This window comes from Vulpes lagopus, chromosome 24 (assembly GCF_018345385.1).
Source record: "Vulpes lagopus strain Blue_001 chromosome 24, ASM1834538v1, whole genome shotgun sequence".
Classification (NCBI taxonomy): domain Eukaryota; kingdom Metazoa; phylum Chordata; class Mammalia; order Carnivora; family Canidae; genus Vulpes; species Vulpes lagopus.
The window spans coordinates 51,147,581-51,175,337 of record NC_054847.1 but is presented as its reverse complement, the minus strand read 5'-3'; the positions used below and the strand labels follow the sequence as shown (position 1 = coordinate 51,175,337).

The 27,757-nt window shown below is 43.7% G+C and overlaps 1 protein-coding gene across 1 annotated transcript in view; it reads right to left on the bottom strand.

Moving 5' to 3' along the window:
- Positions 1-457: 457 nt before the first annotated feature.
- SOCS6 (suppressor of cytokine signaling 6) overlaps positions 458-27,757 on the bottom strand; it is a 155,212-nt gene continuing 127,912 nt past the window's right edge. The window contains exons 13-14 of the transcript XR_005985421.1: positions 24,220-24,296; positions 458-654 (exon numbers count right to left, since the gene is read on the bottom strand). The gene's annotated coding sequence lies outside the window, so the exon portion shown is untranslated. The remainder of the gene's footprint in view (positions 655-24,219; positions 24,297-27,757) is intronic.

Sequence of the window (27,757 nt, the reverse complement as noted above, 5' to 3'; positions counted from 1 at the left end):
TGGAGCCTGCTTCTCCCTCTCCCTCTGCCTGTGTGTCTGCCTCTCTCTCTGTGTCTCTCATGAATAAACAAAATCTTTTTTTAAATGTTTTTGAATCCTCAAACTCACGGGGGTAAAATATAAATAAAAATACCTTTGTAAACAGACATGAAAAAAACGTGTGCAGAGCCATAGCACTCTGACACTACTCGAACAGTAATATCTATCTCAACGTTTAAAAGCATGTCGCACATTAGGAATTGGCTTTTCACCCTTAGTTTAAGATTGAGACTCAAACCACATAAGGAAACCGAAAACATTCTGAAGGAGAATATAGTAAGGGATGCTGATTTATGCAGGAAATGAATGCTATCTCATTACCTCGACAATCCATACACTGCATTCATCACCAGGTAGACATGGACACACATACTTTTTTTTTTCCTAGAGATGATGCACTTACTTTCCTTCTCCATAGTCTTCTTTTAATTTCCGACATGTATTTTCATCCGAAACAGTAGCAAATCACTTGCACACACACCTGGGCTACGCTGCAATACCTCTGGAAGCTGGGAGCTGGAGCGCGGCTGGAGACGCTGTCAGTACGCAGTGCCCTCTGCTGGCCACTTTGCTCCACACCGCGATGAAGTTCTGGGTGGCGGTGATGCTACTGGCCTTGCGAACAGAAAAAGACACTAGGATTTTATTTTCTTTTTTGAGCTAGAGATAGAATTCCAGACAGTCACTATTCACTGCTATTATGTCCTTATGGAACAGACATTTGCCTTTACCAAACCAAACAAATGGAAAGCCACCTTGCACAAAGAAATACCTGTTGTAAAAAACAGAATGCATTTAAAGAATTAAGACTTCTCACACCGGCTTCAAGTCGCAGGTCAAAGTTACCCCATCTCCGATCTCCAACTCATTTTATTTGTGCTCCCTCAGCTTTCTCAGGGCCTCTCTGCTGTTGCACTAACCAGCTTGTATTCTTCTCCGTTGGAACGGTGTAACTTTGTGAGGGATGGACCCTAACTAGGCTGCCTATGGCCACCATTTCCCAGTAGGTACACATATCAAATCATGACACTGTACACCTGCAACTAATATAATACTGTGTCAATGATACTGCAACAAAAATAAATAAGAACAATCATTTGACCTTGGCAAATTTTTAAAAAATTATTAGTTGAAAAGGAATAATTCTTGAGAGAGAAAACCTTAAAAATAAATATTATTTTAAAATATAACAATAAATAAATCCTTGAGATTCACACCCCACGAGGTGCTAGAGGAGCCCTGGGAAAACACAAAGACAAGCCAAATCTTGGTTGGTAACAATTCCAACAATATGCCAGGAGGTCTTTCAAGGAAGAAACAAAACTTAGACACCAGAAAGATAAAACTGTGTGATGTTTCACAAAATAGCAACTTTTCACTGTGCAAAACAATATTACCTAAATGTCAAAACACAAGTGACAACCTGAGAATGTTTTTACAACATATATAAAGAGGCTAAAGTCCTTACTATTTAAAAAGTGTTTATGCAAATCAGTAAGAAAAATACCAGCCTCCTAATTAGACACACATGGGCAATTTTCAGACAGAAAGGAAATGCAGATTGTCTTTAAGCTTTTGTAAATATGCTCAACTTAATGATTAATGACATGCAAATAAGATCCACTTTTAATCTAATAACTACCAAATTGATAAAAATAAAAATATTTCATAATCTTTGTGTATTAAAGCAGGTATAGGCAAACAACTCTCTAAATACATTGTTGGCAAGAAAGTAAGATACAACTCTTATGGAAGATAGTTTGGCAATATTTATCACACTCAAACTTACAAATATATCCACACTTACCTAGGCATTTATCCTATACATCTAGCTCATGCTAGTACAAAGATATTCATGGCATCATGAGTTGTAATAGCATAAAAAAAAAAAACTGAAACCTAAATGTCCATCAGAGGAGGCTGGATAAATAAATCTTGGTACATCCATACAATAGAATGCTGATATTTGGAGTGGGAGCAGAATTAGTTATACCAATATGGACAGACTTCTGAGACATGGTTCACTGGGAAAATGTACACAATAAAGAATACCATACACTCCCATTTTGTGTTTAAAAAACAGATGCATATGTGGGTTTATCGAAAGCATAGCTCTGGAAAAGTATGGAATGACCTCTGGACTGCCGGGCTGGGGAACAAGGGGGGGGCTTAGGTTCCAAAGTATAGTACAAATACTGGGGGTACCGCCTAGGTATTTTTTACTATGTTCTTATATTACTCTTTCAAAAACTAAATTTTAGAGGCATCTGGGTGACTCAGTCAGCCAAGCATCCAATTCTTGATTTCAGCTCAGTTCATGATCTCAGGATCATGAGATCAAGCCCTACGTGGGGCTCTGTGTCAGGCTCTGCACTGGGCGTGGAGCCTTCTTAAGATTCTCTTTCCCCTCCTCAGCACTCTCTCTCTCTCTCTCAAAACAAACAAACTTAGAAATTTATAAATAAAAAAAGAAAACACTTAAGTTTTAAAACAATATTTTAAAGACTTTTCTAAAGACCATCTCCAGCAATTCCATGATGTTCAGGTGAATTGCCTGCACACTCTAACAATGAAGTCACTCTGCCCTAACTTCCAGTCAGTGGTGATATGCAGGCAACAGGGGGCGGAGGGGTGAGATGGGGAAGACTAGCACACAGCCTCTGGGGAAGGGCCTGGTGCTCTTCTGAGACTGAAGAGGAAGGTAGGAACCCAAGCAGCTTGCTGGGTCCTTCTCAGCCCCTATGAGTGACATCCCTGGGAGAAGTACCCTCCCAGGAAGCAGGGGGCCCAGTGGCGCAGAGAAGGTCATTGACTGTCACACTGCCTTTCATTACCGCTCTCCACAAACTCCTTGGTTCTCCTGGAGGAAGGGGACCGTGTGGCTCCAGCACAGAGAAGGGAGGTGGCCCTGCATGGCCTTGGCGGGATGTCAAGAAGCAGTCTCAAGATGATGCATGCCTTTGACCATCAGCATGTGATTTTCTTCTTAGAGTGCCTCTAGCTGGGCAAAACACAAATCTGATGGGCTGCAAAGTTTAAGTGATTTAAACATGCCTTTTAAATGACTTAGAAGCAAATAGTGCTGACATTATTGGAATAAATATGCATGATTTCTAAAGAGTTTTTCAACTATCTTCAAACTTTTTGATTGTGGATCCCTACCCATAAAAAAATGCTTGAGTATATACCTGCATTCTATGTAAATTCACAGAAGTATCCATAGGTATCACTGTACTCAATATATGCATATTATACAACAGATGCAAAACAGATTTTTAAAGTTGAAGATGAACTATAAAGATAAGTAGCAGTTCCACTATTTTCATGCTGCACATTGGGAAACCATATACAGAAGCTATAAACAATGCTTCCCATACTTTTGCCATCCATACACCATTAATGGGTTTGGGGTGTATACAGAGACCACCAAATTTAGTGAAATTTTTAAGAGAAGATAACAATTTTTAAAAAAATAAAATCAATGTTAAATGTGAAATAATTTATTTTTTCTTGTCATTAAGAAGGATGATATCCAGGTCAGTAGGTTGCCTGATTCACAGAATAGATGTTTTGTCTACTTCTAGTAAAAAGAACATTCAAGATCCTCTGGAAAGACAGAGGATCACTATCAGGTCTATACATTTTAGTTTGATCATGAATTCAGAAATTGTAAAGAAATTCTTACTACAAATTGCTTATAGGGCTGGAAAGATGCTAAATTGAAGGCCTCAGACTCAAAAACTGGAAGTCTGAATTACATAAATATATGAAATCACAGAAAATAGATTCCTAATCCTCTCTTTGATTGATTTGGCTCTGGAAAGTATTTCTTCATGTTCTGTGGCAGCATTAGGATGTGGTTTATAAATATTCCCAATAAGACCTCATTGATTTCTTTCTCTGAGAAGTGGGGAAAAGCATCAAGGATTGGGATGGAGTCAAGCTCTCAGTGGCCAAGTTATTTGTGTGCCAGAGTTTGGTCTCTGTAATAAATCCTAGTATTATATTCTCAACAGTAAAAACTGTGATCAATCAGTTGGAGGTGATAGATTCGGGCTAGCCCAGAAATTAATATATCCTTAAACCACCTGATACCACAGAATCATCTTTTACTGGCTTCATCAGGAACATGGAGAAAAGTTTTCACCTCAGTGAAAAGGTGAGTAACTCTCTGGTCAGCAGACAACATATTCTGGTGTTTAAAAAATCAGTTTTGTAGCCTGTTGCTTCACACAAGAGAAAACAGTCAATGGCTATGAGTTCATCTTATTCACAATTTTCACTATTCCCTTCAATAAACCAAATACGACAGTCATTTGTTGACCATTAACTTTTCTCTTTGAATAAAGACTGCCTAATGGGTATAGTCTTTCTCTCTCACTTTCTCTCTCTATCAGAAGGTTTATTCACTGAACATGTGTCTGCTGCCTTAAAAATACTACTCCTGCTCTCAAAGTGATTGTGAACTAAACAAGCAAAAACTCTTGTATTATGTATTTTCAGGAAAAGTAAAAGAACAAAAAATATTCAGTGTCCTCCCTTCATCTCCATCAATGCAACACATACGTCCAGAGCTGTTCCATACGTGGCACTTCATGTCACGAGTTCTGTGCAGACATAAAGCACGTATCTACACACACACACACACACACACACACACACACACACACAGAAAGGTCTTCACCTTTCTACAGGGCTGACCCCTGGTGTTATGAAGCTCCAACAATGCTTTAAATGTTTGATGATAGAATCTTGTCAATAGCTTGATTTTCTTTTTCTGTAGACAGTGTGTCAATTTCTACAAGTTTTACAAGCATCTAGGTGATCAAATGTATAAATTGTATCTATTTTTCTTTAAGGAACTCACCTTTCCATGATCCCTCTGTCACTTTGGTCACTTCTCCATTATTCCAAAAAAAAAAAAAAGTCAATTTCTAAAATTGAAATTTTTAAATTTGTAGTTATGCCAAAAATCTTCAATCAGTTTACAGAAAAGGTGATGGTCCTTTGTTAGAAAATGACTCAAAGCTTTGATGGGTGATGCCACCATTGTTGTTTACATATGTCTTGTCATATTTATTAGATAAAATTGTCATCTTCCTTATCTTGGTAATACATAAACATTTATCACAATACCGTGTAACTAGCAGATCTCAATAAATATTCATTGAACCAATACACTGATTGGTTATGATCGCAAATTAGAGATTGCAAAACATTATTCTTAGTATTGAGAAAAGTGAAAGGAAGGGCTGAACACCAGGTATCCCAGGGTGAAAGAAGGCAGCGTGCACACAATTAAGATTTATGTATTCGTTCAGCCAGTCCTGACAGAAGACACACATTGAGCACCTCGGCTCCAGGCCCACCACTTACTGGTTGTGAGCTTGCGTAGACCATGCCGATTTCTGGCTCGTACTGTTCTCTCTGCCAGGAACACTCACACCACCCCTACACCATCAACTCTTAGCACAATCCTCTAATCGGCCTAGACAAAACCTAAAGGAAAACAGCTGAAACTCAAGGGAGAGTCAGTGTCAAAAACCCAAGAAAGAAATTTCCATGAGCATTGCGCAGGTATAGGATGTAGGATGTGTTGTAGCATTTACCAGCAACCAAATCTGATTCAATCCAGAACTTACACCTGTTGTTCTTAGACAATAAAACATTTCCTCTGTAGCACCACATGGTGCATCTCCGGGGCACGTTCCTCCTGAATCCTCTTTAAAACGGTCTTGGAGGTACTGAGGCCAAAAATAGATGCTCTCCTTCTACCTGGTGCTCCCTTCATTTGATGCATCACTTTGACCCCCCACAATAGCCAGAACCATTGCATACATGTACTGAGGATGCACGATGTGCCAGGAGCGTTAAAAGTTAATCCTCAGAGTCGGCCTATAACCTGGGCATTTTCATTGTCCCCATTTTAGGTAATAGGAAACTGACCCTTAGTGAAGGAGGATTAATTCACCTGAGTCTTAATTCTAGTAGAACATGCAGACCCCAGTCTAAGAAATACTGTGTTGAAGAAAAAGGTCTGGCTTCTGTCAACTTAAAAAAAACAAAAAACAAAAAACCTTTATCAGTTATAAGGATCAAAGTTCTCTTTGTGCATAATTCACACTGATTCAGAAAAAAAAAACTTCAGTTTCTTAGGGAAAATTAATTTTGGGGGGTGAAGGGTACAATTTTTTTTCCTTTAAAATGAGTGTGGGGAGACCGGGGTGGCTCAGTGGTTGAGTGTCTGCCTTCAGCTCAGGTTGTGATCCCAGGTTCCTGGGACAAAGGCCCCCATCAGGCTCCCCACAGGGAACCTGCTTCTCTGCATCTCTGCCTCTCTCTGTGTGTCTCTCATGAATTAATTAATTAATTAATTAATTAATTAATTTTTAAAAATTCACCCAAGTCTTACACCCAGCACACCTCAGCACCAGAATTTGAAGCCAAATCTATCTGGTTCCAGAGTTTGAAATCCTACATGTTCATTTATATTGTCAGTGGCCCCATATGACACCACTCAGAAGTGCTTTCCTTGGTTTGCTCCCATATATATGCATCGTCTTCCTTACTGCCTTCCGTTATTACCGACCCTGCACGTCAGGCCCTGGGTCCTACATATTTCTAGTTAGTATCTTCATCAAGAATGGCCCTGATGTGATAATATCCCCTTTTTCATCCAGAGGTTTGTTTCAAACTAATAGAGTTTATGGACAATGGCATTCTTTCCTCTTTCTCTCTTGAGATTAACATCTTAAATATCAATGGTGATTGCATATTGGGAGAGAAAGATGAGAATGGACACAAAGTGCCCCAAAACTTCTGCCTGAGGTGAAACGCGCAAGCTGAGTGATGATTAGTAAATAAGAAAGCCACATTAAAGAAAATAGGTTTAATAAAATGTTGATGTGCTCTCTTTCTCCAAAGGTTAATAACCAGTGTTAATAACACTTCCAAGCTGGTATTTCACTGGTGCCTCTAAGTTGTAAACATGAAACTTACTTCCCAAACTCTGATTCAGTTCGTCGTCAACCAGAATCCAGCACTCCTTAAATCCATGAACGGCAATAGAGAACACACACACACAAAAAAAATAAACAAACAAACAAACAAACAAAAAACCTTTACATGATTCTGGAACATAAGCTGATCAGGGAATGAATTTCTCCTAAATCATCCTGCTCACAAAAGATGATCTCCTTATGAGAATTAGAATTCTATAGAATTAGTAGGTGTATTTTTTTAAGAGAACATCAACTTCTCCTTCAGGACATTTGTGTCTTTGATATTGGAGAAAGAACTAGATTAATCCTGTATTAATCCTGAGAGCAATAATCCTGTCTTTATTTTCAAATCCATATCAGTGCAGTGTGGGTAGCACTGAAACAATCATCCTCTCTTCTACTTGTCGGTGCATCAAATGCCAAAGAGATTTTCCAAAGGACTCCTACCATCTTAAGATCACACTTCCCAGGATCCCTGAATCAGTCCAAAAAGAGAGAAAATTGGATCACAGAGTGGCTCCCAGCCCTGACGGTCGTTAAGTTGCTGCCAGATAACCTTTGGCATCGTGCAGAAGCTGGGGAGTCCCAACTGCCAGTGGCTTCTGCCAATGACGGGTCTCAGCAGAAGCCTCTGTTCTCTCCAGAGCAGGAAACTCCTACTTGGTTTGTCAACTGTAACTGCCAGCAGGCATTTGCGGTCGGTAAGGAGTCTCAAAAGTGTACTAACAGGCCCAGCGCTGGCGGAGGCCTCCCCTCCATAATTGAATCTGAGCATGTGGGAATTCCCTACTTTGACTCGACTGCAGGAAGCCTGACTGGCTCCTTCATTCAGGTCCCCAGCTGAATCGACTCCTGTAATCACACCTGGAGTCTGGCCAAACCCCATCTGAGTCTTACAACCGGGGAGTGGATTCCTTTTCATCAGCAGGACCTCTCACCGACTGGCCAGTGCTTCACTGTCACCAAGGCTTATGATATTATAATTATCATCAATAACAAACTACTTCAGAGAACCTTTTCTATGTAGAGCGGTCAGTGGTGTGCAATTTCCCAAAGACCAAAGTTCAGCACACCTTCCATGAGTCTCGGGGGACTTCTCAGTCAGAAATGCACATGCAGACACCTCCACAAGAACCCTCTGGAGACAAAAGGCAAATCACTGTTTCATTCTACATCATTTAGATGACACTTCAATAAAAATTCTTAAGGAAAACTGGAGAAAATGTCTCAATCTGTAAAACAGACTTTACAAATGAATTATCCATGCACATGGTATGCACGCCAAATCACGGTTGTCAATCTCCAACATTTTACTTTATTCTGACTCTTGTAAAGCATAGTCATCCTTTGAACTACTAGGGAGTGACTCATGATGAAAGGCTTCTGCCCAGTTTGAGAGTTTTCAGGGAAGCCAGTGCTTCCACAGAGTGTCCAGGAGCAAAGTGAGATCAACGGCATTTTGTGCACACTGCAATCAGAAAGCAGTGCGTCCCCCCCCCCCCACCGTCCAAACCCCCAATTAGCAGCAGTAAATGTACAACGAGGTGCTTGATCATTCACAGAAAGTTCTGCCTCTTACCTGCTGAGGGTACAACTCAGTGTCTTTACAAGTTTTGGCTGAATGTATTTAGTTGCTTTTGAGCTGCACCCGAGGAGAAAACTGAACTGAACCACCTGAGCCCCTCCAAGGGCTGCCCTACCCAGGGAACCTGGAGGTCCCTCCTTTGTTTACCCACCCCCACTGCTGGAGCCTGCAGGGAGTCATGCCAGGGGAGCCTGCCTGCCTGGCAACCAGTTCAGGCCACTCAGGTTTGGGAGAGGAGGTGGTACACACCATAATGGGGCCAGCTAGAGCAGAGACGGCCTCTGCAAGATCTTAACTTGGAATCTGGGATCGGCAGCATTCGTGACTGTGTGGCTAGAGAGGCAGAACAGCCACCCCAGCAACCTACTCCCATCCCCATCCTAATTCTTCCTTTTCCTTATCTACTACCACACCGTGTGCCATTTGACCTTAACAACAGATTGAGTCACTCGCTGCCTCCCCCTGCTCCTCACCGCCCAGGCTCAGCACCCTCCCTCATGTGGAAAGGGGGTAGGGCCCACACCACCCTGACATGGCCAGAAAAGCAGAAAAGGCAGGGACTAGTGTCAGAGCTGCAGGTGAGTTCCTGCTCCATCGCCAACTGACACAATGCCTCTGGAAAAACTCTCAGAGCTCTAGGGTGTTTCCTTTGGGTTGGTTGCTGGTTTGTGTTCTAAGAAAACCTCATAGGAATGGAAGTCATGTGACTCTCAAGTCTTTAATTAAGAATGGGTGTCCTTCTCCAAGGGGATGCTCCTAATTATATTTTGCATTTTAACACTGATGATCCTTAATGTTTGTTTAGAACGGAGGTTCTCAATCTTGGCTGTACAACAGAATCACCTGGAAAGTGTTTAAAACTCCTAATCCCCTGGCCACATGTCAGATCAATTAAGTCAGAATCATTGAAGGTGAGACGCAGGCATGGGTCATTACCTATGGTCCCCATGCTGGACATTCGTGACAGCATGCATGAACCTTAAGACATGATGCTGGGACACCTGGGTGACTCAGCGGCTTCAGTGTCTGCCTTTGGCCCAGGGCATGATCCCGGAGACCCAGGATCAAGTCCCACATCGGGCTCCCTGCATGGAGCCTGCTTCTCCCTCTGCCTGTGTCTCTGCCTCTCTCTCTCTCTCTCTCTCTCTCTCTCTGTCTCCCATGAATAAATACACCAAATCTTTTTTTTTTTAAAGACATGATGCTAAGTGAAATAAGCCAGACACAGAAAGACAAGTGCTGCATGATCTCACTTGTATGGAGAATCTTCAAAAGTTGAATTCATAGTTGGAGAGAGTGGAGCTGTGATTACCAGGGGCAGGGAGGTGAGGGAAATGGGAAGATGCCAGTCAGCAGGTACAAAGTTGCAGAGAAGCAGGATGAATAAGTACTCACTCTTCTCAACTAGGGTGTGGAGGAGGGCTTGAAAGACCTGGGATACTCATAGTACAATTAGGCGGGATTTGGGGGAACAGAGAAGCCAGAAGGTCTCACGGTGAAGGTTGAGCTACAAAACAGGAGGATCACGGGACCTTGTAACCACCCCAAGAGGCCTGGGCCTGACTGCCAGAAAGGAGACTCAAGGAACAAAGCAAGGAAGCAAACCATCATGGTGGGTGTTCAAACCCTGAGTGTGATCTAACATTTCCCAGCTTTCCAAACACCGAGGCAGAAATCACTGGTGTATTTCTTACTTTATGAAGCTCAGGACGATGGAAGTCTAGACAGGGGTGAGCCGCACTACTGGACCCAGCTCCTCCTACTCCTGGAAGCTTGGGGGCGCTGAAGCCCAAGATATGGGGCAACATGACAGGGCAGTGTTCCTCAAAGGGGCGTGCACTGTCCACCTGCCTTGGTAACACCTGGGGTATCCATTAAAAACACCAATTCCTGGGCTTCTTTACCATCCTGCTGGACCAGAATGTCAAGGAAGTAGGGCCAGGAACCTGAATGGTTCCCAGAATCTAGGTGGCATGATCACCCTTTATGAGCATGGCTGAAATGGTGGTGGCTCGAAAGAGGTGGCATCAGATAAACCTGAGACATGCCTCAGCCTCCTGCTGCTCGTGTGACTCAGGCAAGTCACCTAACATTCCCCGGTCTCAGGCCTAATGCCTTCATTATAGCTGCTGGCATAGAGCCGTCCTCAGAAAATGGTGAATAAACTCTATTTGTCACAGTGAGCCAAAGTACCAGGGGCCAGCCCAGGGCACACACTGTACTTATTTTTTCCTACCTTTTTTTTATTTGTTTACTTGAGAGAGAGAGAGAGAGCTGGAGGAGGGGCAGAGGGAGAGGAAAAATCTCAAGCAGACTCCCCCACTGAGCACAGAGCCTAATGCAGGAGCTCAGTCCCATGACCCTAAGATCATGACCTGAGCCAAAACCACGAGTCAGACATTCAACTGACTGTGCCACCCAGGCGCCCCTCCTGCCTACTTCGATATAATTCTATACTCCAATTCTTCAATTTCTAGAAGATTCTAAAAACTCAAATGGCCTTTTAATATCTTTGTGATTTATATTATAGATATGTACACATGCATAACTTAAATAATTCTGCTAGTGTAAAGAACCAACAAAGATTTTTCTAATAAGGGATAAGATGAAAACAACAGAAAACACCCTATTTTCTGCCCCATCTCAATCCAGGAAATAGTTCCTTATTTCTTTCTAAACTGAGTGATACTTGAGACCTTCAATGACACCTATACCATCTTCTACATCATAGTCACAGATTAACAGTGCACTGATTAGAAATCTTAATTTCAGTAATAAACCATTTACCTTTATCAGGGAGAAAAATCTAATTTGTAGTTAAAGTATTCTTCTAAATATGTAGATTATATAGCTTCTTTCTACACATTTGAGGAAAATTATAGGACACAGCAGAAATTTGTTAGAAATTAATTATTTGAATATACATAAGCTAGTACTAATTAGATGCATGAGGATTATAATAATCAAGATGTAGGAGATGTACGTCTTCTCCACACATTGCTCTGAGGGTGTGAGGGTGCAGAGGGGAAGCACAGGGAACTGAAAATTTGGTGGCCGGGGCCTCAAAGCTCTGACCGGGCTCCCTAGGAACTGCGCACAATCACCTTCCTGAGTCTGATGATTAATTTTGCGTGTCATCTCACCTGGGCCATGGGGTTACCCAGGTATCCAGTTAAACATTATTTCTGCATATACCTGGAAGGGTATTTTGGGATGAGATTAGCATTTGAATCTGTAGACTCAGTAAAGCAGATTGCTCTCCTTTCACATGGGGGGCCTAATCCTGTCCATTGAGGGCCTGCACAGAACAGAAAGGCTGAGTGATGGAGAATTTACTCTCCCTGGCCTGTTTTTGAGCTGGAAAATTGGTCATCTCCTGCCCTAGGACTCAGACTCAGCCTGGGACTATCCTGTCCATTCTCCTCAGTCTCCAGCTTAACAATTCCTTAGAATAAAATTATATATTATAATAAATATATTACGATATTATATCATAATAAATAATAATTCATTATTATAAATATAGGTGTATTTTATATATACATATATAAATATCATGTTGCTTTGTTTCTCTGGGGACTACAGCTAATAAACTAAGCCTGTGTCCTAATCTCTAAAATGAGGAAATCACCATCTGTTGTTCTTCAAGATCCCTTTCCTTTGCATATTCAGTGGGATTTGAACACTGGCTGCTCCTGTGATTCAAACATCTTTGGAGAAAACACTGAGCTGAAAGTTCAATGTCTTGGTGAAAGCAGTTAGCATTTATGCGGCTTGGATGCTTATTCTCACAGTAAATGGAGTCTTTTATCAACCAACACACTTGTATGGTTAGAGCTTGCTAGAAGCACCCCATTTGGTATGGAGGACTACTTTGCACTTGCCCCTTTTGGGGACCTTTCCTTAGATTAGTTAAAGCCCACAGATTTTAAATATAGACTTGGCCAACTGTCCTTCATTATAGCACAGTGGTTTGAAAATAAGGACAAATGCCATGTTTAAAATTAATGTTGTGACTAGGTTTTAGCATCTCACTTTAAAGGAATGGACGGATTACTTCTGGTTGGATCCCACTCTTTGGGTTCCTCATGGCTGCATGCTCTTAAAAAAGTAAACACTCAGGGCTGCTCACCAAATGATGGAGTAGCTCAGGACTTGTTCCCAGCATGTGATGTAACACATGAACTAGAAGACTCACTGCTCAGGGAAGGACCCAGGTTTACCAGAAATCTGGGGCCACCGGAACACTTGCCTTCTGTGCCACCATCTTGCTTCAGTAGTAAGATGGGAGAGCTCTTTTTTCTTCCCTTTCTGGCTAAGAATCTTTCTTTCCTTTCCCATTTGGCTTTTTTAGTCAATCAACGATGAACTGAGTGCCACGTACCAGACACTGCTTCAGACACATCAGTGAATAAAACAAAGGAAGACTTTTGCCCTCCCCATGTTAGTAGGGGAGAGACAGACAACAAACATAATAAATAAGTAAATTAAGTAGCATACTAGAAGGTGAGTGCTACAGAGGAAGGAAAGATGGAACAAGGCAACAGGGATTGAGGGTGCAGGGAGGGAGCTGGTTGGGTGAGAAAGGGGTGGGACTTGACCAGGGGTGTGACCTACTCAGGTCTTCCTGTGGTCCCATCAAGAAGTCATCAGTCTGGCCCACCCAAACTAGTTGCAGATGTTATATGTTAGCATGTTTTTTAAACTATAAAGCATTATAAAAATGAAAATATCCATTATAGCAACTATCATGACTCAACTTAAATATACAAAGAATAACTGGAGATACCATTCTCTCTCTCTCTCTCTCTCTCTCTCTCTCACACACACACACACACACACACACACACACACACACACACACACACCTCCAGTCCATTCTCATTCCCAGGCTTTACCCACATGTCACTTCTGTCAAAGCAGTTCTTCTCTGAGTGTTCTGTTTCCCATATTCAACATGGCCTGGAACTCTCACCTTCTCCCCATTGCTTCTTAGGCCAACATCTCTGTGGCAAGAGGCCCGTGATCAAGAATGCAAAATCAGATTATACCACACTGTATAATGGGGAAGCTTTACAGCCCCCCAAAACCAAGTGATGCTCCCTTTTATAACCTGCTCTTTCATATAAGTTTCAGTAGGACTTCTTCTCAGTCTAGATGGGTAATTGGGACCTGGCAATATTTGGGATAGTTTGGTGGGATGTTTTTTTTTTTTCCATAACATGGAGGGAAAATGATCATTTTTCCATCCCTAAACTAATGGTGATTTTCATCTTAAGCATTGAGCTTCTCCTGTGTGATTTAGCTGATTTCCTCAATAATGCTTCTTTTACCTGCTAGGTTGGCTGTGTCATCATTTCCCAGAACACTTGATTGCTTGGCTTACATTTCAGACATGTCTCCCTTGAACTTGCTGATTGCTCAGATCCCTGATTCTCCAAGCTTCTTCCCTTTTCTGGTACCTTTTAAACTTCAGAGACTTTGAACTTTCCTCTCCTTCTGAAGTGGCCATAACCTGTTATATGTAACAGTATTAATGCTGACATGGATAAAGAATTAGCCCTGAGGCTGGCAAAAGTCCTGTAGTTCCGAAATCCCCACTAATAAGACTGCCCTGCAGTTAAACAGCTATAACAAACAGTAATAGCCTATCCACATCCATTATACAGCAGGATGCCCGCTGCTTTATTGACTGGCAGAAAACAATTCCCATTTCATGAAACAATAAAAATTAAATTGAGTGTAAACTCTCCCAAGGTCACTGCCTCTAACCTTATAACATCAGCAGTGAGGGCTGTAAACCCCACCGTGTACCATTTGACCCACAAGAAGCTGGAAAGTCGATTCCTGGTCTGTGTGCACAGCATCCCGTGGGCTCCTGGCTGGGCGCTGCCGCCCACAGACCTTGTTGTCAGAAGTGGCAGGGATGCTCTTTCGCACCTGGAGTCTGGCAGGTGCCTTCCTGACGGCAACTGCTGCCTGGCCAGCCCACCACGTAATGTGGCACGCGCGTGTCATCTTGAGAGTTATCTTTGGCAGCCTTCACTCTTGGAGGCGCAAGGAGTGACTGGCCCAGCACTGACTGGCCTCTCGGTGTGACCTCCAGCTCCAGGACTGCCCAGCTACTCAGCCTCCCCCAGTGACCCCAGGACCCGCCACGGAGAATTCAGTCAGATTCTGGCAACTGACCGATTCATAGGCCCCGATTTCACAACTGTAAAGCCCTCTGCAAATACATGTAGTGTAGGGCAGACATTTAGTAAATTCCCAGATGAAAAGGAAAACGGAAAAGTAATCTAGCCCAACTCCACCAGAAATGCCTCCAAAACTATTTTGGCTAAAAGCATCAGAATTATAAAAGCATGGGAAGTGCTCTGATAAAATAAAAAGTAAATTTAGTGAAACCCCTATCTAAATCAAAGCATGCTTTTTCGTAGAAATTCACAAGCTGATCCTAAAATGTATGTTTTTATAATGCAAAGGACCTAATAAAACAGCCAGAACAATTCTGAAAAAGAAGAACACAGCTGGAAGATTTATGCTACCTAATTTCACAATGATTTTATAAAGTCATTGTAAACAAAAACAAATGGTACCAGCATAAGGACAGGCCCATGGATCAGTGGAAGAGAACCAAGAATCCAAAAATAAAATTTTACGTTAGTGGTCAGCTGTGCTGGGACAACTGAATATCCACATACAAATGAACAAACAAAACAAAACAATCCCTGAAACCTTTATCATACATCATTCATAAAAATTCAAAATGGATACTTATAATTGTGAGGGAGAAAACTATAAAACCTCTACAAGGAAACATAAGGAAAAATTGTAGTGATCCTGAGCTGAGCGAAAAGTTTTCAACTACAACACCAAAAGCATGATCATAAAAGAAAAAAATTAAGAAACTGCTTTATCAAAATTAAAAACTCTTGCACTTGAATCGATAGTGCTAAGAAAATGAAAGGCAAGCCACAAACTTGCAAATCATATGCCTGACAAAGGAACTGCATCTAAAACAGGTAAAGAACTCATAATTCAATAGTAAGAAGACAATTCAACTTTTTTTAATTTTCTTTTAAGATTTTATTTATTTATTCATGAGAGAGAGAGAGAGAGAGAGGCAGAGACACAGGCAGAGGGAGAAGCAGGCTCCCCGTGGGGAGCCTGATGTGGGACTTGATCCCAGGACCCCAGGATCATGACCTGAGCCAAAGACAGATGTTCAACCACTAAGCCACCCAGGCATCCCCAATTCAACTTTTTAAATGGGCAAAAGATTTAAACAGTTCACAATAGGAGTTGCATAAGATTTATGTTGACTAAAAATCATTTAATTGTATATTTGCAAAGGGTAATTATGGTATACAAGTTATATCTCAATGAAGTTGCTTAATGAAAAACAAAATCTAAAATCTCTCTATGTGGCACATCACAAATATTATATCACATATGAATGTGTTTCAAAAAACAGTATTTCCAAAGTATTAATGGTGGTTACCTCCTTTCTGTGGAATTATGGGTGATTGTTGTTTTCTGTGTTATACTTATTTGTATTTTTCAAGTACTTGATAAAAAGCATATACTCCTTTTATAAAATAGTACATCCCCAAAAATAGGGATGTTCAGTTGGTTAAGCATCTTCCTTAGGCTCTGGTCATGATCCCAGGGTCCTGGGATGGAATCCTAGTCAGGCTCCCTGCTTAGCGGGGAGTCTGCTTCTCCCTTTCCCTCTGCTTCTCCCTGCTGCTTGTGCTCTCCGTCACTCTCTCAAATAAATAAATAAAATATTTTTAAAAAAGAGAGAGAAAGAAAAGAAAAGAAAGAAAAAAGAAAAGAAAAAAGAATAGAAAAGAAAAGAAAAGAAAAGAAAAGAAAAGAAGAAAAGAAAAGAAAAGAAAAGAAAAGAAAAGAAAAGAAAAGAAAAGAAAAGAAAAGAAAAGAAAAGAAGTTTCTTTTTATGGAAAATATGACCACCACTAAAAAGTAGTATCAGGAAATGGGACCGTAACAACTTCTTTTAAAATATGTTCTAATATGTCATAACACTGATTTTAGTCATTAATCCTACATGTTGGTATGGTATCAGTTCCTAAAAATATATTACGAATCAACTTGCCAATAGTGCCTCTTACCCTCACTACGAAATACAATCTACACACGCAGCACCTGCCACCCACCCACCCATGCAGCCTGCCCTCATAACTCTGCTCTTGCCACCACCGGATCCGGCCCCCTTCTCCTGCCCTGGGAGTTCGTCCCATGGGTCACTTCCACACAGATCCCTCTGGATTTGGTCAAAGAAGCAAAGAGGAACTTTACTGTTTTCCCTTGGCCACCCCTTCAGAGAGTGAAGAGCTGAACACAGACTGGGCAGCTTGGCAGCCTGCGGCTAACAGCAGGTCACCCAGCCATTGAGAGAAGGGAGTCTGGAGGCCATCGGCTGCGGGGGATGATAGGGCGAGACAATGAGGCAGAGCTGTCCCCACCGCGGCTGCCCCCTGCCCAGTTCTCACCCCCTGCAGTCCCAGCCTCTTCCCCTCCCACTGCAGGGCCCTGGGCCTGAGACTGGACTCTCCCCGCTGGCGTGGAGGGAGGCCAAACCCAGGCAAAGAATGTGCTAATTTCTCACATGAATGAAGGAGCTTAGGACGTGCCTCCTTACAACACCCCACTCTGGGATAGCGATTCCTTGGAGCTGCAGGCACTCGAGGAACAGTGGATGGAGGGCAAGATAGATGTTCTGGAAACTCTCTTTCTCTGCCTAAAGACAGATTTCCCCAAAGGAACCCAGTTATCAAAACCCCCCTCCCCAGCAGGATGAGCCCATTCACCTTTCCTAAAAATCATTTTCTTTCCCCTAAGTTAACTACATCCCCCTCCCTTCCCTCATTAGAGGGCATATAAGCTCTCGAGTCTCAATGCTTTTTTTGGGTATCCACTTTTTCTCCTGTGACTTCCCATGTATTTAATATTAAAAATTAATAAATCTTTATACCCTTTCTCATGTTAATTTGCCTTCCTTAGTTTATTTCACAGACCCAGCTAGCAAACCAAGAAGGGTAGAGGGAAAGCGCTTCCTCCCCCACAGGAGCCATATCAGAGACTAAGAGACAAGCACAGCCTCCTGCCGCTGGGCACTTCGCCCTCTAGCACAGGCAAGCGCACTGGTCCATCTTTTATGCTGACATTCTTCAGGGTCCCAGTCCTGGTCCTGTCATGGGGCCAAGTCACAGAAGTGCGTGCATGATGCTAACACCTCTACTTCATTAGCTAAAGAAATTATCACCAGAGCAGAATGTCAAAGACCCAGACTGTACATCAAGCCAAGTAACAATTTTAGTGCCTTGGGAGAACCTTGTTCCTTTGGCTGATCTTATTGGAGTTTATGGTGTGATTGGAAGGTAAATTACCCTTGCCTGGTGTGAGGCTTGGCCAGATCCAAAAGAGGCCTCCACGCTTCTAGCAAAAGAACTGAAGACCAGTCCCCAAATCCAGTGCTCAAATAACAGACCCGGGCTGTTTTCAAAGGCAAAGAATCATCTCCATGAAGACTGAATGCACACAAAAGTGCTCATTCCTGGGGAATGGAAGCACCAGAAAGCAACGTGCAGGAGCACCTGGGTGGCTCAGTCAGTGAAGCGTCTGCAATCGCTTCTCCCTCTCCCTCTGCCCACTTGTGCTCCCTCTCTCTCTTAAACAAATAAAATCTTTAAAAGAGAGAAAGAAAAAGAAAACAGTGCAATATTTTCATTTTTGCAGGAGCCTCATCGCTGAAATGAAACTTTACCAGCCTGTAACATTGTTTTTACCATTTCCCTTTCTTCATAGACTCAATACTGAGAAAACATCCAAGGTAAGATGTGCATCGCTACTAATCTGCAATGATTTACTACAGCCTGAGCAGAGACAGAGGGACAAGAGAACAGTGCACGGGATCTCCTGTTCATCATTTCACAGGGTCATGGTCATAACATAAGCAGCAACATACATCCCCAGCAGCGATGGGCATCCCAACACTATGAATATTTTATATAAATAAGTAAGTAAATAAATAAATAAGTAGTTTATAATTAAAAGTGGAAAAGCATCACCCCTACTGTTACAGAGAGGACGCTCACCCAGGGTCTGTAAAAACCTGGATGCAAATCCTGAATTTTCACCTCCTGCCCATGTGCTATGGATCCAGCCACTTAAGCTGGTGTATCTGCATTTCCTCACCTGTAAAATGTTATAATCTCTCTTCCTCCAAAACATACAGTGTTGTCATAAGGATTACATGAAGTAACAGGATACAAATACTGGGTTACTGAAAAGTACCACACGGTGTGCAACATTTTACATTGAATATATTTTTCATAAGAGTTTTCCAGAAGGATGAAAAGAAGCAAACTCTTGGAACTCTGATTTGCTGCATTTCTTCAATACTTTTCCCAGTATGCATATACCTGGTGATTTATTAATGCTAATGAAGGCTTAATGTGGAATTTTCATATTAAAACATTAAACTTTTGCAAATGATGGCATTTTCAGAGAAGAACCTGGCAGTGTTTGTATGCTAATAATAGACATCCTGACCTGTGTCTATTCATTTAAACAAAATTTCCCAAAACAACAAGCTGAGAATTCTTTATTCCTTTATACATTCTCAGTACCATTTGGTAACTATCTGAAAATTCATCAGGATAAAGTTCACGTGTTAATATGCTCAGGATCTCCCAATTTGTTAACTAGGAACAATATACTAAAAACAAGCTGCCCTAATCCTTCAATTTATTAAATGGATATCTCACACCATAGCAAGGAGCTGTCATTTTCAATTAAGAGCAGATTGAAAAAAAATGAAATTAATCTGCCTCATTCAATCACATTTTTAACTTTCCTGAGGACAACAACAACAAAATAATTATCTCTAGCTTTTTCCATCATGAGAAATTTGGACACTTTAAACATGACTTGTCACATAGATCGATAGTGCAAGACCTATGTATGGACAAAACTATCAATTGTAGCATCGAGTTTCTGTATTCGCAATTTTTAAAACTGTCCTCCCCCTTTTGCCTATCTAGCCACAACTCACGGCTATGGCTGGCCTTTTCTTGCCAGCTTGGTCTCATAAGCTCATTCACCCAACGCCCCTGGAAATGCTTTTGGGCCTCCCAGTTGCTGTGTTTTAAAAGAAGAGGCAATGTGAGAGCCCTAATTAGCGTGAAGAATGATGACAAGAGCACCTCTGTCACGAGCAGAAGACTGCCCATGTGTTAGTCAGGGTTCTCCCGAGAAACAGAAACAATCGATCTACACAGATAGATATATAAAGTAGAGTTAGAGAGGGACGCCTGGTGGCTCAGTGGTTGAGCATCAGCTCAGTGGTTGAGCATCGGCTCAGGTCATGATCCTGAGGCCCCCTGATCGAGTCCCACATTAGGCTCCTTGCATGGAGCCTGCTTCTCCCTCTGCCTCTGCCTCTGCCTCTCTTTCTTTCTCTCTGTATCTCTCATGAATAAATAAATAAAATCTTTAAAAAAATAAAAATAGAGTTAGAGAAATTAGGGGGGAAAGGAAGCTGAGAAGTCTTTCTGCAAGCTGCTTTCTGCAAGCTGAAGACCTAAGAAAGCCAGTGGTGTGATTTAGCCTTAGTCCTAAGGCCTGAGAACCAAAAGGGCTGATGTCCAGGGGAAGATGGATGTCCCAGCTCAGGTCAAGAGCCTGAATCTGCCCCCTTCATCCACCTTCTGTAGGAGGATTGAACCCCTGAACCATGCCCACCTGCGTTACTCAGGCAACTAATTCAAATGCTAATCTCTTGTGGACACACTCTCACAACATCACCCAGGAACAGTGCTTTACCTGCTATCTGAGCATCCCATAGCCCAGTCAGGTAGACACATAAAATAATGACTACAGTCAGCTGCAGGGAGAGGTCGATGTTCCGACGGCAAGGACGCCATGTAGCCACATGCCTGGGGTCACCCTAAATGGTCACTCACTAACCTGGTGAAGTAAGTAAAGCTCCCAGGTCTTAGTTTACCGGAGCATAATTATCTATGAAAACATCTAATTCCGGGGTGAGGGGGGAGGGCAGGAAGGACTACTGGATGCAATTTTGTGACTTCTGCTTCACAAAGAACTAAAAGTACGACCAAAGCAGAATTTCAGCCAATGTCTGTGAGTCCTTCACACTGAGCAAATCCACACTTGAGCTCTTAGATTTCTGTCAAATACTTCCCCAATTCTTTGATCTTTAATTCATCTCGTATATTCCTCATTTTTTACTTTATTTCTAATTCAAATTGTCCTTGCATTTATGAAAAACAAATGAATTCAGGGAGAGAAACTAACTAAATCACTCGATATTCTTACAGACTTTCTTCCACCGGGGATAGATCTGTTCTGCACACTTCATCCTGAACTCCTTTATCCAGAACTCCTTGAAACAGGACCATGGCATTCGTATCTCAGCCATAAGCCATATCAGAAGCAGAACGTTATGATGAAATCGGGAAAACACTGGGCAAAGTAACTTTCATTCCAAAATGAAACAGCCCAAACCCTTTAAGAAAATGGGCACCTGCGTGGCTCAGTGGTTGAGCCTCTGCCTTTGGCCCAGGTCGTGATCCCCGGGTTCTGGGATCAAGTCCCGCTCAGGCTCCCGATGGGGGGCCTGCTTCTCCCTCTGCCTGTGTCTCTCGTGAATAAATAATGAAAATATCTTTAATAAAGAAAGAAAATGATCAATCACAATAGGAAGCTGGCAAAGTTTAAAAAAGAGAGAGAGGTTATAAATTTGATGTCTTGGTAAAAAGCTATATTCTTTGCGTGTTAGCTTTTTTGCAGGGGCGAACATCCTCCAGAATAACAGCCGGGTGTCCAGCAGGGGGCTGCTTCTGTTTTCCTCAAAGGAGCAAAAAAGTTCGTCACCTTCAACTGGGACCGGCCGCCTGGGCCCAAGAAGAGGGATCCCGGGCTGGGGCGGCCTTCGTGGCGGGAGGACTCGGCCAGGGAAGTCTCTAGGACTCACCGGGGAGGGGGGACCCGGAGGCGGTGCGGTGGCTCCGAGGCAGGGTCTGGGCGGGGCGGCCCGAGCGGCGGGACGTGGAGCTCGAGGTGGTGCAGGCGCTGACCCGAGCCCCCGGGCGCCACCCCGAGGCCGCGCACCCTGCGGGACAGGAGGCAGGGCCTGGCCGGGCCACAGCGCCCGAGCCCCGGGGTCCCCGTGGGTGCCGCGCGCAGCCGGGGATGAATCCGGGCCGTGGCCTCCTCGGGGCCTCCTCGGGCCTCCGCGCGGGGCTGGGGTGCGGGGCTCTGGGTGCGGGTGTGGGGCTGCAGGTGCGGAGCTCGGGTGCGGGGCTCAGGTGCTGGGCTCGGGTGCGGGGCTCGGGTGTGGGGCTGCGGATGCAGGTGCGGGGCTCTGGGTGCGGGGCTCCGGGTGTGGGGCTGTGGGCGCAGGGCTCCGGGTGCAGGTGCGGGGCTCAGGTGCTGGGCTCGGGTGCGGGGCTCCAGGTGTGGGGCTCCGGGTGCGGGGCTCAGGTGCTGGGCTCGGGTGCGGGGCTCCGGGTGCGGGGCTCCGGGTGTGGGGCTGTGGGCGCAGGGCTCCGGGTGCAGGTGCGGGGCTCAGGTGCTGGGCTCGGGTGCGGGGCTCGGGTGTGGGGCTGCGGATGCAGGTGCGGGGCTCCGGGTGCGGGGCTCTGGGTGCGGGGCTCCGGGTGTGGGGCTGCGGGCGCGGGGCTCCGGGTGCAGGTGCGGGGCTCGGGTTCGGGGCTCCAGGTGCGGGGCTCGTGTGCGGGGCTCGGGTGTGGGGCTGCGGGCGCAGGGCTGCATCTGCGGGTGCAGGGCTCCGGGCGCGGGGCTGCGAGTGTAGCCCAGCCAGCCCAGCACCCCCGCCAGGTGGTCTGCGGGGCACCAGGAGCCTCAGGCCCCGAGCCCCGCCCGGCGCTGCCCCTGGTGGCTTCCCTGGCGCTCGGTCGCGGGCTGAGCAGGCCCCCACAGCCCTCCGGGTCCCCATGGGGTTGCACCCACCACTGCCGGTTGCTGTGCGGCCTCCACCGGCCGGGCCACCCCACCAGCTGGCCTGGCTGCGGGGGAACTGACTGGGACCCCTGGCAGTGGGGAATGCGCCGCCGGGATGGGCCGGGACCTCCAGGGCCGTGGGGGTGTAGAGCTCATGACCAGGGACAGGCAGTCTGTGCCTGGTGGCCGAGCAGGCTACAAGGGTTAGGCCTGCCACTGAGCAGACACCACTACCACCACCGCCCCCCTGTATCCCCCAGTGAGGCCGTGTGGGTTTAAGGCCAGGATGGGGTCCTGGCAGGTGGACTGTTCCACTGACTGGAACACCATGACTGTGGGTGCAGGGGCTGTTTGCCTTGGTAGGCAATTGTGTTCAGGAGACAAACCATGTTCAGGTTGGAAACATCAATGTCCATCGTTTGGGGTTGATTTCTGAGACCTAGAAAAGGTTTGGGTTTGGTTTTGTGCTGGTTTGGTTTTGTTCTGATGTGGCCGGGGCCAGCCACAGTGATCCCAGCGGGTTCTGAGGGCCTGCAGCCCACACAATGGCTAAAATATAGTGTTTGGGGAGCTACTCACTTTGGGTCAGGCAGGGTCACTGACTGAAAGGGCCTGGTGGTCCAACCTGGCTAACTCACTGTTAGGGGCTACAGGAGGCATGAGGCAGATACCTGGGTGTGGAGGGGTATAGGTTTAGCCCAGGTCCCTGGCACCCCTACTCTGAGCTGTGAAGGTGTGCAGGTGGGCAGGAACTAAACCACCTGAAGTGAAACACAGCTTATGCTTCTTCTAGGATTTTCCTTCCTCTCTCATGTCATAAGGAGCCCTCCTGCCTTGGGGCTCATCTTCAGAGGGTGCTGGGCCCACAGTGGCCACCATCAAGTGTCCTGGCTGGACTGGCCTGCTTGCAGAGCCCTCACTTAGGGTAGAGGAGTCGCCTTTTCTATACCTCTGGATTTGTTACTCTTTTGTGCAGTCCATAAAGTTTGTACACTGGCGGAGGGGAAATATCAAACTTTTGGATTTTATTTCATTGCCATCCTTTGGTACATCCATGGACTAATAGTAAAAAAATAATTTCTTGCAATAATATGGCAAAATAAATAACTGTGATACCAGCTCATATCTTTCCACACAGGCAAGGGCAGCCTGTAAACATAGGATCAAACATGAGAGCAAACATGGTTAAAGATCTGAAGACCAAGAGAGTGAGGCCTGTGGCTTCCAACATTAGGAGCCTGACTTTTCAAGACTACACAAGGTAATTGGATAACTCTTCTGTAATTTCTGAGTTGGTTCAACGAGATGAGCCTTTCCAGAATTGCAGCAGGAGGGACTGAGATCACACCCACAGAGTGTGTTCGGGGTGTGAATGTCACTGAGACACCAGAATGCTTACACGGATTGCCTTTGGGAGATCCCCTGTATGCAGAGCTGGAGGGGACTAGTCACAGAATTTGCTGATGGTTTCATTATAATCACTCAAAGAAATAAACAAATGGTTCTTCTTTTGTAGTGAAAAGCCAAAATACCAGCCTAGAGGATGAAAATCTGTTTTTCCCCCTTTACATAGGTTTCACTTACCGAGAGTATTTCTTACAGGACAGTTGCATCTGGTTAAGGAGCTATCATACAACATGTTCATTATGTCATGTCTGCTCCTAATAGTGAAAATTAAAAAAAAAAAATTTTTTTTTCATCAGGTCAAGTCACAAGTTAGGGGCCAGCTGGAACAGAATGTCATTCTACATTTGAGATTAGGGTTTGGGACAGACATGTTTGTCCCTCTGTCTGGTTTTATTTTCCCTCAGAGCACAGCAGAAATATCAGAGGCTTCTGTGGGTGACTGATTTGACAGGTAGCTTACAAGTGCAGCCCAAATTCAAAACCCTTCCAGCCTCCACAAAACCAGGCTCTTCTTTCTCATCTTTTCTTGACATTTTGCTCCTAAAATTAGCTTTTTGATGAGAAAATTGCAGTGAGTCATACCAAAGCTAGTTAAAGGTGAGGCAAATGCCTGAGATTGAAATTGAGTTGATTCTACTTTGCTTGCTGATGGTGCCTGGTAATTGGACATTGGAATTAGAACTGCTGTGACCTTTCACAATAATAAGAAAAAAAGCTCTATTCAATTTGCTGGAATTTTTTTTCAATATTTAAAGCATTTTTTTTGAATGAAGTAATTTACTCTTCTTTTTAAGGTAGCAATACCAAGCAGCCTGTTTTTCATGTTGTTCTGTGCATTTATTCAATAATTCTAGTTCTCAAATCAATAAAAACCAATCTGTTTCTCATTTTCTTATAACTTCTTGCTCCAATCCCAACTTCCTCCCCACCCCACTGTTCATGGAAGTTACCAGTGTGACTTACCTTTCCCTTGTTGCTCTTTCCGCCACCCTGGATCTCAGAGGTACTCCCCTACAAACGTACCCTACAGTCTATTCCTCATCTGCCTACTGTCATGTCTGCATTGGCCTATTAGCATATACTGTTCAGAGTTACTGTTTGAAAGTGGAGTGACAAACGAGGCGTGGGGTTTCTGATCCCAATTATGTGCCAAAAGTTAGAACAAGAATCCATTTCTTTCTCCATCCCACTTCCCTAACGTTATAGCTCATCCTTTCAATTTATTTCCATCACTTAACAAATATTTATTGATTTATGTTATATGTTCATCCATATTCAGTTACTTTAATAAGATTCAATATTGCTCAAGGCAGGAAAAAAATGCCTGCCCTCATGGAGCTTGTATTCTAGAAGACAGACACAGACAGTAGCAAAACCAAAGAAAATACAAAAATAAGGGGAAATAAGTAAAATTCATAAAACATGAGAAGGTGCCAAGAGCTGTGAAGGAAAAGAGGATCTGAACTTGGAATTCACGGAAAGCTTCTAGAAGGAAGATCAAGAGTTCATTTTGAACATGACAAGATTTAGACATGTGTTAGACAAGCAGAGGTCACCTACACAGAGTTGCAAGTGCACAGTTGGATAAGTAAGTCTGAAAATCAGGAGACAGAAATGGGCAAGAAATACAAACTTGGGAGTCACTTCTATAAAGATATTTAAAGCCGTGAGACCGGCTGATAATAGCAAGAAGGAGTACAGAGAAGAAAGGGAAAAAGTCCAGAACTGATACAAAGGCACTGCAATAGTTACAGGGCAAACAGATGAGAGAAAATAGTAGGAATGCCAATTTAGGAAAAGATCCCCAGTATTTCCCTACATAGAGGATGATCAATTGCATCAAATGATACTAATAAAACCAAACTAAATGAACAGTGAGGGTCGGCCAATGGGTTTATCAACACAGAAGTCATTGATGGGCAATTGTCAAGGAGGAAGACATCACTGAATACCTGTTACACATCTGGAAATGGAACCACCTCAAAGCCTCCATTGTGATCAGGGTAAACCAGTAGTCAGCACTTACTCAGTTCATATCCCAGCAGCCCCATCCTTTCTGAGTTGTAGGACTTTGGAGAAGTCCCTTAAATTCAGGGGATATTGGCTTCTGCTTTTACAAATGGAGATTCTGTTAAAACCTCATTGGGCCCTAATCACATGCCAGGTATAGCTCTAAGTGTCTTATTAACTTTTTGAATCCACACAACAGCCTTCTAAGTAAGAGTCATTATTTTAATCATTTGATGCAAGAGAATGCTGATCCGAAAGATGTTAGTGATGGAGAGAAGAGAGTACTTGCCCAGTGACCCCATGATAGGAGCCTCTGAGACAACTCCTAGTGACCCCAGCCTTCTGCTGTTCATGCCTCCTGCTGACAAGCTGGATCTAATAACACACTTCTAACAAATGAAATATGGAAAAGTGATAGGATGTCACGTCCAAGACTGGGTTACAAAAAGACTCTGGCTTCCACCCTACTAGCCCTCTCTTGTTCTTCCTATCTTTTTCACTCATACTGAGAAAGCCAATTACTGGCTGTGAGCTGCCCACTGGGAATCCCACATGGCAAGGGACTGATGTCTCTAGCCAGTGGCTGTGAAGGACCTGAGGCCTGCCAACTGCAGAAGTAGATTCTCTCCAGCTGAGCCTCCAGATTAGACCACAACCCAGGCTGACTTTTCATTGCAGGCAAATAAGAGCCCGAGGACCCAACTACACTGTGTTGGCATTCCTGACCCCCAGAAGTTGTGATAAAATAAATGAATATTTTTTTAGCTGCCAAGCCTAAGGGTTAGTTATCACACGGCAATGTAACTAATACAGGTGGTAAACGGCAGAGATGGAGGTAAAATTCAGACATGTTGTTGCCAGAGTCTACTTAAAAAGGATATGGAGAAGGGGCTGTTAGGATCTGTACAGGATTATGGAGTGGCATCATCCTCAATTGGTCCCTCTACTGCCTTCACAAAGTTCCAAAATTAAGATAGAACTCTGGAGGGAAGAGACTGCATGTTACACTGCCATCCAGACTCTGACCTCCGGAGTGATCCTACTAATAAAGGAATATGCCTCCCACCCCTGCTTCACAAACGTGCACGGATAAACACACACACGTTCCCTGACACCATTCTCTCCTATGTAGTTAAAAATACCCAACTTTATTTTATCAGGCACCAAGATTTCATATTTTTTTTAACATTTCTTAGAAGGCCTTTTAAATATAGGATTTAAGCTTTAAAAAAATCAAAGCTGTCTAGCACAGATCACACTGTGGATCCTTCCCCCATATATGAAATTCGATTTTTAAAAACCAACAACGTTGGCCTGGAAGGAAAATAAAGAAAGTTCTTAAAAACAGTTGATATATTAATCAGTGGGATGAGATTAATTTGCTTTGCATAGAGAATAATTGGTGTAATAATAGACTGATTAGAATGTAAATTCACACACACACACAAAAAAAAGAATGTAAATTCACTTTTTTTTTTTTTAGCACCACCTGAATCCCTTCCTTCCTCCTAGTAGCTGTACCCTACTCCTCCATCCCTGGTCCTCACAGTATCTGAGTTTCATAAAGACCTTGATGGAGCAGAGGAATAGAGTTTCAGTTTTGCAAGATGAAAAGGTCCTTATCATCTGTTGCACAAAAATGTGAATATATTAACACCACTGAACTGTATACTTAAAAATGGCTTAGGAGGTAAGTTTTGTATTA